At 42.3% G+C, this 13,406-nt stretch overlaps 1 protein-coding gene across 12 annotated transcripts in view; it reads left to right on the forward strand.

The window, feature by feature from the left end:
* Positions 1 to 13,406, forward strand: part of LOC101791976 (uncharacterized) — a 716,414-nt gene that overhangs the window by 233,724 nt on the left and 469,284 nt on the right. The window lies entirely within an intron of this gene.

Genomic DNA, 13,406 nt, shown 5'->3' on the forward strand with positions numbered 1-13,406 from the left:
CTTTACCGAGCTTTTGTCCACTGCTCTGGTGCTTGTGCCTGCCCTCTGCAAAGCTCTGTCGAGTAATTCGCAGATCAGAAGTCTGTTACCTTTAAAAAAACAACCTTGTGTTCTCAGGGGAAAGGTTGGACGTTTAGGCTTCTTTTGGGAATGAAATAAGACTATTTATTTTGGTCTACAGAGATCTCATCAATTAAGACAAGAAGCTTTGTTACACCATTAGTCTGAGACCCAAACCCTTTTGGAGCACAGTGACACTCATATTTGCTGCTGGGGGTCGTGCATAAAGTAATCTGGAACATATTTCTTAGAGAACTGATCCAATACCTTTTGTGAAGACAGAATTTATTTTTTGCTCAACGTAAAGGTACCTGAGTTTAGGGGAAGAAGGGCTCTTTAGTTGTCCCAGCTTCTCAGATGCCTTACTAGGTTTTGCACTGTGTCCACTGGAGATTTGTGCACATGAGCTCTTCCAGTTTTTGGCTCCAGAAAGAACAGGCCCAGATTTCCTCCCAGAATTCACTCTTTTAAGGAACAGTTGCATTTATGTTGCTTACTACGATTTACTTCTACAGTGCTTTGTGCTAAGCTATTTCATAAGTACAATAGCTTGTAAGTACAGAAACTTCCATTTTTGTTTGATTTACTTAAGCTCCTCAAGTTTGTGTTTCCAGTAAAGCTGATGAAATAGTTGCAAGATGCTCTTTAAGGCTTCCCAGCACTGTGTATGGAGCTGGGGCTTGTCATGTCTCAGGATTTCGGAGTTCTGATATGGGGGAAGAAATGGAAGATCATCCTCAGCCTTCTGGATTTAATTCTAATCAAGGGAACCTATTTATATTGAAGTCAGATGAAATTCTAATAATCTGTAATGTTGCAGATTACAAGATGCTGCCCTCATCGCAGTGAATCTCTGACTTAATACAGGAAAACAAGTCTTAGCTTTGTTTACACTGCTTTCTGTTTTATTGCAGTTATCACGAGAACTGATTCATGGCAATCTTTTGTTATTAATGTGAATATACAGATCTGAATCAACAAAATATGCATGGATATGGCTTATTTCAGTGCATGTCTCTAGAGGAATTGATGACTTTACACTTCGTAGGTTGCACAAACCTCCTTATATCCTTGTTCATTTTTTTGATTGCTTTGCACAACAGTAATACTTGTTTTTCTTACACACAGGCAGCGGAAAAGGCCAAATACATTGATGTATTTAATTCTCCTAGTTTTAGGAAATGCAGCACACCTGATATAACTGTGAAAGAAAACCCAGCCCTGGTAAAGGTGGTGAAGGGAAGGATCTGCCTCTTCCCTCAAACTTTTTAGCAAGCTGTAACAGGGAATATTGCAGCTCTAGGTGAAGAATCAATACTTCGATGGATTGGAAATTTGGTTATTCATTTTCTTATCTTTTTTTTTTTTTCCCCTGTATGTGCCACTTGCTACACCATGCCCATCCTTGTGGGATGGTAACCAAATTATTAACAGTTTATTCAAGATTTGGAACTTTTTTCAAATCACAGAGTCTGACTGCCAAAGGCACTTTATTCTTATGGCCTCAATTTGACAGAGCACTTGGGCGCTTGTTTGTACTCAATACTCATGTGAAACAAAAGAGATCAGTCATATATTTAAATGCTGGATTGGAATGTATTTGCTGGGAGAAAATTAAATGCATTTATCACTGCAAAGGATGTAAATTCTCTACTGTCAACTTCTAATGGGCTGAAGTTCAGTCAAAAGAATAGCACTGCTCATAAACAGTGTGGAGAGCAAAGCAGGCGGAATGGCACGAAGAATATTTAATACTTCCAAAGCACCTTACACCCAATGAGTTCACATTGCTGTATGCATAAAAATGATCAACATTTCAACACCTCTGTGAACTAAACTGAGTATCTCCTTTCTCGGATGGCAGAGTCAAAGTACAAAGACTTTGAATGATTTATCTGCATCAGCTGGTAGCAGAGCTAAGAATCAAATCTTGGTTTGACTCAATCTGCCACGGTGTTACTGCTCATCCCATCTCCTCAGTCATTTATACTGTATAGAAGTGACAAGCTCTGTCATTCAGTGGATGAAAATATTTTTAAAATACGATTTCAGAACAGCTCTTACCATTCTCCAAGTGTTTTGTTTGGTTTTAATAAGAAGTTTGCCTTTTCCGCTCCCACAGCACCAAGCAGTGGATTTAAATTTTTATTGTGTTCATTCTGGTTTTTGCTTTGGCTGAGCACTCAGTTTGGACCGGCCAAGTCAACTTGTCCAGTGGTAGTACACTGCTAAAAGAAATGTGCAAGTAGGCAAGGCTTTGGAAAGCCATTCCCCTCTTACTGCTGTCTAATACTGGCTGCCAAGTCTAAAGGTGCTGAAGGTGCTCCTCTCTCCCCTCTGTAAGTCTGGGAGTGGATTTTTGACAGTTGCTTTTGTGTAGAATATACTACTAAAAATACTTCTGTTCTTCTTACGTAGTGAACTCTGCAATTATTTCCTAAGTAAAAATGTGTAATGAAGAACCCCAACATTATGAGTTCTTCACAGCACAGATCTTCACGTTTTGACCAAGAACTTTCAAAGTGTGGTGGAACAGAAAGGTGTTATGGTCCTGGCAGCCCTATTGGTGGACTCTTCTCAGAGGCCTCAGAAGGCTGGGCATTCATTTTTTTGGGGAGCTGGACAGGGCCCCTTCCTTTAGAGACTTTGATTGCGTTAAGGTTTAAGGTTTCCATTATAAAGATGCCAGATGCTTGTCTTAGTCCAGCTGTCTCTGACACAACGTCCTCATACGTATCCCACTTCTCCTTCACATGCCACAAGAAACTTCTTCTGAAATGCCGTAACAGCGAGGGAACTGGCTGTAAAGCAGCGGCACTCAGCCCCACAGAACTGCTCCCCAGATGTCCGACATATCTGCTTACCTAAAGGGGATGAGCTTTTATTGTTGCTAACAATTAAGGGGCAATAGAGTTGTGGGAAAGTGAGCTGGTTTTCTGCTCTGTCTGGCACATCAACAGCATCACTCTCAGGTAGATTTCAGTTACCAGATTTTTATTATTGGTGATGATACTTGAGCTCTTAGGGTTGGGCTTCAGATTCCAGGGTACATTTGAGGAGCTGGCAGCATGAAGAAGGAAAAAAAAGGAGAAAAGAAAATGGCTTGCTTTAAATGGCTTGCTTTGTAAATTGAGTCGACTTAGCCTGGAAGACATCGAGAGACACGAATGGTTCATTAAAGCACATTTCCATTTTTAATTCCAAACAGAGTTTGGAGGGGAGAAAAAAAGAGTTGCTAATGGTGGTTGTGGGGAAAAAGAGGTCAAGGTATGAGAGAAACCATGATGGACAGTCCATCATGCCCTTACTCCGTTAGCTGTTTTATGATGTGTCATTTGTGTTGTTGTTGCAAAGGTCACGGGACAGAAGCATTCAGAGCAGTTGTTCCTGAGAGTTTGGTCTGAATGGGTTGCACCAGCTGTAAGACACCTGAGCTGCTGTGGGCCAGCCACTGGGGCGTTGGTGAGGAGTCGAGTCAAAGGCACTTGCTGAAGGGTTGTCAAGGTGAGCCAGGGGCCTCCCACTCCATGAGGCAGCCACATCCCAGCCTTCTAAACAACCTGCACTCACTGCTTTCTTCAGATATGGCATTTCCAAAGCTCCCCATCTTCTTTCTCCAACGTACGTGTTACTGGGAGGTGCCAGCTGTGCTGCAGGCTTTGCAGAATACCTGTCCGAAGTCTGAAAACAGCATCAAACAGACTTTGAGGGAAGCTGAGCCATTCCCATGCTGTGGACATGGCAGGAAGTATTCCTGTGTCTTTTCTCTTTAAATACACAGGGCTAGATCTGGCAAGTTGTTGTTGTTTTTCTTTTTTTGTTCTCCTGCCTGGTAATGCAAAACAATTGTCAGTGCCATTTAGTCAGCCAGTTCAGCTGAGGTTATGGTGACTGAGCAGCCAAGGCTGGTGGAATCTGTCCCAGAGAGCAATACCAACACCCTTATTTGTCCTGCTATCTACAGTACAGGAAATATTTGTTTTTACTGGAGATTTCTGCCTCTTCCTACCTGAACTTTGAATAGTTGAGTGAACAAGACGCAGGGACGATAGTAATATGACAGGCCACAAAGGCAGCGTTAGGAGATGTCTCCAGCTGTGTGGAGATGAACAAGACAGACAGAGAAGAATGTGAAACCCAACACTTTTGAACTGACCCATAAGGAGAACAGAAAAAAAACACGACATGCAGTGGTGCTGGATTATCAGAGACAACGTGGCACGGTCAGGGGGTGATTGGGATAACAGCAGGTACTGTTCAGTGTGGTCTAACTGGCAACATTTGGGGCAGAACTAAATAAGGAGCCAACAGGCTGCTAAAATACCTGCTGTACTTGTGCAGCTTACTGGAGGTGTAAGAGGCCATTTCTCTCCCTCTGTAAATGGTGGAGCTAACAGCTCTGGTGCTGCAGTGTGGGAAGGGGACTGGTCTCATGAGGTTGGTGATCGCTGTCGCTGGGCACTGCAGAGGTGCCATTGTCCCCCTAAGATCACGGCTTTATAGGTTCTGAGCCTCATGCTGCTGTTTCCTCGCTGTGCTGGGCAAAATGCAGGCAAACGGGCAGGGCTTCATCCTGTTTAGCCATGCTGTGATCTGCAGTCTCAGCCCAATCTGCCTGTCTTCTGCGTCCCCTGCCACCAGCAGCAGCAGAGAGCTGCAGGTACTTCTGCCTCCTAGCAAAGTACATCTCCTTGCTGATGTCTCCTTGCCTTTCATGGCAGAGCTAAGGGAATAACCTGTTGCTCCTCCAGTTCTTTGGCATCTGCATTTGAAGGCTTGCTTTTCAGGAGTCCCCAAAACTTTTACATCTGGAGAGGTTTCTGTCTGAGGATCAGACAGTGTTACAAGCAAAACGGGAACTCTCTAATGCATGGACAGGACGAAATGAGTACCCTGCTAGTTAGCCTGCTGTCTGTAGTGGCTTTGGGTATAAAGAGACTGGCAAAATGTCAGCAGGTAAAGTAATGGATAGTTTCCTGTGCACTACCAACCCTTTGCTGTGTATCAAAACTCTTCTTTAACGAGACGTGAGGTTACTGATGGTGTCACTCGTGTTACCAGCAGAGAATGCTGCCATGCTCCACTTAGGAGCACTTGCATACATCAGTACCTCTCACTCTTCACCAAGATGTGCAATGCTGAGATCTTAACTGAGGCTGGAGTTGCTTCTTTGCTCATATTTTATGGAGCACACGAACTTGATTTTTAAATTTTTAATTCTAACACATCTTATTAAACGTGCGAGCATGGAGAAGCACCACCAGTCAAAGACATCGTTATTATATGCATGGAGGGTTATCTTCTGCCTTTCTCCCCTCATCATTCATTAATGATGCACAGAGGCTTGTCATTTGTCTTTTCAATTCTTTGACTCTATTTTATTGCTCATATTTTATGACACTTGGAGAGCTCTTTAGCAAGCATTCATCATCAGCCTTACGTACCCACGGACATACCACCCCTGTTAGGCCAGCAAATGCACCTTTGGTTCTCTTGGTGTTTTGCTTATGGACTTAGTCTAACATCAAGTTCTTAATGATGCTGTTTCTTTCAAGTGTTAATTTTCTAAGACTAATAAAACCAGAAACTAACCCCTACAGCCCACCTTTAGGTCACTTCACAGCTGCTTATGCCTCCCTCCACACCAGGTGTACTCATTCGAACCTGGGCAGTCACTCCAGTTTACCATTCAGATAGCGACCCTAGCGTGATTAAGATGTTGCCCAGCCTTTGTAAAGCTGTCAGATAGAAATGTCTTCTGCCAAATACGCTGGCTGTGTGTCTTTGCCAGGCACGTTGTGGTCCCCTGGGAGCAGCGAGGAGACCATTAAAGCGGCTCTGACTTCCACCAGCTGCTCTGGAAAGGCCCCCAAGATGCTCTGATCATGGAGTGGTTGCATTTTAAGTTTTTCAAGCTCAGTTTAAAGAGCTTAATCAAACTTTCTGACACAACTGGCACACATTAACATTTTTGAGCTGTAAACACACAAAACCAGGAATTTCTAATTGCCAGTAATTAAAGTGTGTGGTTGGTTTTGAAATGTTTTCCTATTTTGAAGGAGTCTGAAGTGGTACAGCTCCCCAGTGACGTTCCCAAGGAGACAGAGGCCTGCCTGAGGCTGCCTCTCAAAAGGTAATAGGGAAGAAAGTGGGCTGTGTATTCATCCTGCATAAACATTTGAGCTGGGGCTGCTGTTGTGTGTGTTTGTAGCAAAAAATAATAATAATAAATTAATAAAAGCTAATGCGTGTTTTTTATTCAAAAGTTATTAGCTCCCATGGAAATGTCCCTTGCTGCCTGATAGGACGTGAAAGGGTGCCAGCGTGTTGCAGCTTTTTGCAAGGGTAGCACCTCACTGGAGGGGTTCAAAAGCTCAGAAACACAAACCTGTACTGTCCCAGCAGAATGTGGGTGGTTTCCATCGCTTTATTGAAAACATTCACCACTGAAATGTTCTTTGGACTAGAGCTAACCCTGAATTGCTCTGAGAGGATCCAGAGACCTACCAGTCAGGGGCCAAATTCTGTGCATTTCCTCCGAGCTCTTCTGTGCGCAGAGGGAGGCAGTGCTCTGGTGCTGCAGTGCTTTATCCAAATGCTGACCACGAGAGGGAGGGGGAAACGTCTCCTGGGGGATATGATACACCAGAACTGTCTCGGCTTCCTCTGGAGCATCTGGTGCTAATGACTGCTAAGAGGAACTTGATAGGGGGCACAGCCTAATCTAATATGGTAATTCCTAGATTTTCATGATAGTTTGATGCTTGACAAAAGCCACTGCTGCTTTTCTCCTCTCCTTCCACGCGCTCGCAGACAATTCTTGCATAATCTAGTTTGAAAAAAGAGCAGAGCTGCCGAGCCAGGGCTTGGCAGTCCGTTCTCTGGGGATGCACTTTCAAGTATTTTTGCTTCTGAGAGTGGTATTTCTGGTGGCCACATCACAATTCAGTTTTCAAGTGCTTGTCTTTTATTATCTCTCACAGGGTTTCTTGATCTTCCTGTCTCTTTCAGTCAGTTCAAAAACACGGTAAGAACAGCCTTTATTGTGGTACTCTGGCACTTCTGTTTTCAGTTTCAGCTATAGTGAGGAAGCCCAGAAGGACTTTTTATTTTGGAAGAGATTAACCATTTGGAGTCTGAATTTGTTCAGTGACTGTGGGTGGTGTTTCTTACTCTGAAGATTCAAATTGGAAAAGTCAGATATAAGCTAAAGTTTCTGCACTTATATCAACATGAAATGCATTCCAAAATGTTTATATTTAGATCATTAAAATGTTTTCCATGGCAGTAGTAGCAATCCAGTAATGCAAGCAGGACCTTCTTCTCCAGGCTGACCCGTCAGTAAGTGCGTGCTGCTTTGTCATGTGTGTGCAGAGAATGGGTGAGACCTTGAGAAGGAGTTTGGCAAGGGGCATTATTGAGCCACGTTTCCTCATTTGCCATCTTTCAACTCTGCTTCTGCTCCATGCCAAAGAACTAGACCTTTGATTTTTGCAGAAGCACTACAGTTAACACATGCACCAGGACTGTGATTGCTTTAGCTGTAGCTGTTGTGTTTCCTGCAGATACGTATCTGTGCCAGTGGAAGGAGTAAATATATTAAAAACGTATCTGACATCCTGACAAATGGAAGAGAGAGTAGTTTACCAAGAAGATTAGGTTTATAACTAAGTACTTACAGGCCAAGTGTGCTGAAGGATTAAATTTAAAGTCTTAAATTCCAGTCACTTCATTACTCTAAGACATTCAGTAAGTATGCATTCTCCAGAGTGTCCATTTCCTGCTAGCTGCGTGCAGTCACCTATCAAGAGGAGAGATGTTAAATGCATTTCCATGCAGCCTGGATTGGAAAAGAACGAGGCTCAGAAGCTTGACAAAGCATTTGTTCCCTAGTAAGAAGAATTGATGCACAACTTCTGCTTTATTGGTTTGTGTCCTATTTTGTGTTCTCCAGACAAGGGAGCGTGGGGTTACAGATTTCACACTGGGTTTGACAGTACAAAACTGCCCCTGCTAGCGGAGGACATGCATTCTGCAAGACTTTGGATCACTGTGATAAAATGACTCAGGTGTTAGCAATTCTGCTACTTCCTTTGGAAGACTGTTCCACAGCTGAATAAACATTACTACAGGAGCTTTTCCTGCTATGCTTTCCTTTGGAGAAGTAAAACCGCTCCTGGTCCCCCTTGTTCCATAGTGCAGAATTGTAGTGGGATCGTTGGGAAATGGTGTGAAGGTGTTTGGGGGGGAAACAGAGAGAGTCTAAATGTGTGGCAGATAAAACGTGTACTGGAGATAGATGCTTTTAAAGCTAAGCCAGACACTAGTCGAATAAATACAAAATGTCTGTTCTAATGAAGGCAGCTGTAGAACATCAGACACATGGCAATTACGGGATGGTGATGTTTTCATTTATACTTCTGCTTCCAGAAGCTTCCACTTGTAGGCAGAATCCATTGAGTGGCAACACTAACTAGACACTAATCCTCCACTTACAGTCAAGCAAATTGCTTTTTAAACAGCAAGTCTAGAAAGAGCAAGACTCAGAATGTCCTGCGTCAAGCTTTTCCATGGCATTTTTCAAATTCCAACTCTGACACTTCGAAGTCCAGACCAGAGCTCCCCCATCAGCCTTCCTGACACCACGGAGTACTTTTCCAGGGGTTACTCAGGAAGGGGCAGTGCATCTGCCCCAGCTTTGTGCAGTTGCGCTCTGATTTCAGGGCTAGAAGCAGGTCCCTGACAGTCCAAGCAAGCTGTTAGAAATAAGGAAGGGATTCCACGGTCTTGGCAAAAGTTGCTTGCAACCAGGATCCAGAGGTTGTCTGCCCTGCTTCTCTTGTATCCCAGGGTAATGACAATTTTTCCACTTAAAGTACTTCAATGAACATAATCACACACACTTAGTATATGTGGTTTGTAATGCTCCGACTCCTCATCTCATGTTTGCAAAGCCACAAATCGGAGTGCTATTTTTAGATGGAGACACTGTCTTGGATTCATACTGAGTATAAATATTTATAAGAATATGGAGCCCAAATAATTCAAGAATGTTAAATTCATCTAAATACTTCCAACACGTGGGTGAAGTTAGTTGGCAAGTAAAAAAGGTAGAAGTTAATTTCCCCATTCTCTTACTAGAATTTGCTGAAGTTACAGTTAATATATATTTTCCAGACTTGTATTTACCCAGAGATCATTTATAGCAATGGCAGAAAAAGAGACCTTCTAAAGATTGACTGTTGCGATCTATTTTGCGTCCTCTGTGTCAACCAGTGCAAGACAGTTTACAGGCAGCAAGTACTAATGAAGGCATCACAAACATCTGAAGTGATGCTAACATCTCTCGAAGTTTGTTACAGCCAAAAGTGGGTGACTTTCAGCCACCGACCACCTCTCCTGCCAACACGCGTAGTGCACATCAGCTGGAACCATGTGTAGCTGAAAAACCCTAATGCTTTCACTCTTAGGAGGCATCTGAGTCACGCTTTCTTCTGAAAAGGTTCTTTGCTGAAGTGTCAGGAGAAAGGAACCACAGTTAAGTGTTATCAGACTTGGTAAATGATGGTGACACAACGGAGTAGGGTGTAAGAAGGAAATTGCATATTTTTCTCCTTCTTAAAAACTCAAAGTTAGTCCAAGACAAACAGGACCTGTACTCCGCTCACACTGACTGCAGAAGTACTTGCGGAAGACTCACACAAACGTGCACACAGCGAAGGGAATGCGCTTAGAGAGCAGCCAGTGCCTGCTGCTGCCCCTCGGGTCTGCAAGCTCTCCTGTGACCCGAAAGCTACATTGGAAATTTTGTGCTTCCTTTGATTAGTCTTATGGTGAGCGTGCAAAACTGCTTCACCAAACCATGAGGAGATCCAAGAGTGGTGGCTGGTTAGAACTGCCAAGTAGGCTGTGTTTTCTCAGGTGCTTGACTTGCTCATTGCGAGCACGTACATGTGTGGTGATGAAAGCTCTTACACTACAGGTCTGTGAGCTCTTTTGAGAAAGAAAGATTATGAACCACCTCAAAATCAGGGTGTCAAGGTGAGCTGGCTGAATATATATCATTAAGCAGTGAAGTACAGCCTATGCAGTTGGTGTTCACAGCCCACAGGTAAGATAAGAAATGTTTATGTCAATTAGTGTACATAGAGTTGTGATAAGTAATGCCAGATCTGATCCTAACTCCAGTGCGAAACTTACTGAGTCCATGTAAGACAGGTCAATCAGTTGCTGCCAAAGTGGTCTAAATGCATCCTCCAGCTCTGGCAGCCCCCGAACCATACTCTTACAAGCTTATAAGGTTTGTACAAGGAAAAATCGGTCTATACATTTATTGTCTCTGATCTACTTCTCTAAAAGGTGCTCTAGACTACCAGAGACAGCCAAAACAGAGATAAATGAGACTGTATCTTTAAGTATTGTGTCATTTCTTAAGTTGTTAAACTAAAGGTCCCACTAAACTTAAGCTTAGGTCCAAGCAGGGATGTGAATAGAAAGACTGGGAACCTGGAGATGCCTCTTGGCATGAACTTTGGAACATTTTTATATGCATCTTTGTGTTCTTCATTGGGGGCAGAACTACTGTGCAAAGAGGTTCAGTTTCTCAGACTTAGCAGAAACCCACCACACTGATCTTTTTAGATCAAGACCATTTTCTGTTTTATGAATGCACAAATTGGAAGCAGACCTGAGAGGATAGGTATAATGCCTATAATAAATATAGCTATCATAGGTCGGAGAGAGGCATTCTGCACCAAGAAATGAATGAAACAAAGGCTTGCCTCACAGCTTATAAGTAACTCCATAGAAAAGCAAGCAGACAAGCCCTAGGTATGCGGTAGATGATGATCCCACTAGGTATTCTGCTGTCGGGTACTATCTGGATGCAACATCAAAGAGAAAACAAAGCAGTCACCACAAACAGATGCTGATAAATTGTTTTATAACTGCCTAGCATGGTGTTTAGGAAATTAGCAAGAGATCCTTTTCTTTAATACTTGGTGACACACACTCAAAACCCACAGTACATCTGATTTCTAAGGCTTCAAATGATGGCATGCATTTCTCTGCCACCCAGAACATAAATAAATATGAAAATGCCTCTTTATCTAAGTCTGATTATGGCCTCAGTTCTGAGCAAGACGGAGGAGATTAAAGCCTGATGCTTCTGTGTACAGCCTAAGGCACTCGCACAGTGGGAGGACGGCGGTCCCCTTGTTCCCTGCACTGTTCCAAATGCCATAAACGTCTCTGTTGCTGCAGTCACTTGCTGCCATGTAAAGATCACTCCGCTCCTCTGCATCAACTTTGCTAAGTGCTTGTTCTTATTAGCCTGAACAGTGACAATTTGTTATTGTGGGCTGCTCTGGGACATTTCCCTCTCTAGTAGTACCTTGTTTGCCAAATCTACATGTTATTGCTTTTGTCTGTTCAGTGCAGGCTGCTTGTGAGGATAAAGTTAGATTTTATTTTTTCACTTGGACAATTTGTAGCTTTAGGCTAAATTCTGTTCTCAGTTACATCTGATGAGATCAAGGCTAGCTTGTAGTCATATCATCCAAATATCCCCCCTCCTTCACTTACATCAGGGTAATTGCAGGCAGAGCTGATCACTCGGCCTTGGATGTCTCTTGTTTATTGAAATGCAACAAAACATCTTCTCTGTTAGGTTTATTTTTAGAGTTTTCATGTAAACATTAAGACCGTCTAGATCTTTTAGGCGTTATTGGAGTAACTTAAGTAAACAATCAAGTTATTTTCCAGGTAAAAGATAGCAGAGCCATTTGCTGGACCAAACCAAACCCGTCTGGAGCCACTTCTGGCATAGAAAGCCAAGGGCAGGTATGTTCCTAGTAAGGAGGTTTGGCTAGATAGATGAAACTGTATCAGTGAGCTCACAGAAGCAAACAGAGGCCTTATGTCTCCAAGAGCACTCTTCTGTGCTATCTGCTCCACATCCTTAGTAATCAGTGAGGAGGGAGATGTGCTTAAAATTTCCTTGCCTTCTTTTGCTATCTATTTCTCTAGAGAAATAGAACAGTTCTCTTACAAAGCAACAAAGCGTTGACTTTTAAGCAAGCAAGACACTTATAAACCAAACATGACCAAGAACTGAACTGCACAAATGCCTTCAGCTCCTGAGCATCCCTGTGGTAGCTGACAATGGCACTGTGCTGACTTGGAGCAGGGCAGATGAGACCATCATTCCCCAGGTGATTTGTTGCATTAGGTCTCAGCGAGTAAGTACATCTACAGGGCTGTCCTCAGCTGCTTTATCTCAACATGAGCTCCATTAAAGTCAAAGGAAATTGAAATCACTTGAGCTACCTCCATTTGCAGCAGCTGAAAATCTAAGTGATAATCTGTATTTTAGGCAGAGCTAAGATTTCTTTTCATTTTTCCAGAAAGGTTGTGTTGACTTGGGTGGAGTTCATCTTCACAAAGTTAGAGAGACTTTGTGCCTTTGAAAAAAATATCTGCTAAAAGTAAATTTTATTCAGTAATGGCTGTTTTTAGTGTCAGTTTTCTTGTGTGCTTCAAAGACAACATGAGTATGTAGAATTTTTCAGAGGGGTTTTGCTCAACTTTTCTCCAGTTAGAGAACAAAAGACTTTTACACATCTCTAAAATAAAATTTAATTTCAAACAGAGATATTCTGTATTTCTGGTTTTAAATAGAAGCTAGTTCTTCTCTTCAGTTACTAATTGAAAAAAATATTTTATTTTGATTTGGGATTAAGTTAGTGTCTGTATAACAGTGAAAACCATTATGAAAATGAAGCCATATAGCATACCTTTGTTAAGGTCAGCAGCCTCACGCTAGTTTATTCTGGCTAAAAATCCAGTCTCAAGCATTTGTCCCACACAGAAATTAGGTAACTGTGCATGTTTCTCTAAATGCACTATAATAAATTTTATAGATCAACATTATAAAGTGAAGTGGATAGTTATTTGATAACGTAAGGCTACTGACTAATAAACCATGTTTGGGACAATGATGTTCCTGGTAGCAATTGTCATTCCTTCAAAAGTAAGCATTTGGTTGCAGGCTGAGTTTGTAGGTATCTTACTTTTTTCTCCTACTTAGCAGGTCTTAAACAAAACTGCAACCTGAGACGAGGTGAGTAACTGCATTTCTGAGTTTAGGTGCTCTTGTGATGTCTCAGTGATAAACTGCCCTGACCATTGGGTGACCTTAAGCAAATCTCAGGAAATAAAAAAATCTGACATGGCAACTTGAAAATTTTCATTTTTTCTCATTAGGTTAATTAATTATTTTGTGGTGTGCTAGTCCTGTTAAAGATAAATCATGATTGTGGCCATTTATTTATTTTAATAGTACACTT

This window comes from Anas platyrhynchos, chromosome 12 (assembly GCF_047663525.1).
Source record: "Anas platyrhynchos isolate ZD024472 breed Pekin duck chromosome 12, IASCAAS_PekinDuck_T2T, whole genome shotgun sequence".
NCBI classification, from domain to species: domain Eukaryota; kingdom Metazoa; phylum Chordata; class Aves; order Anseriformes; family Anatidae; genus Anas; species Anas platyrhynchos.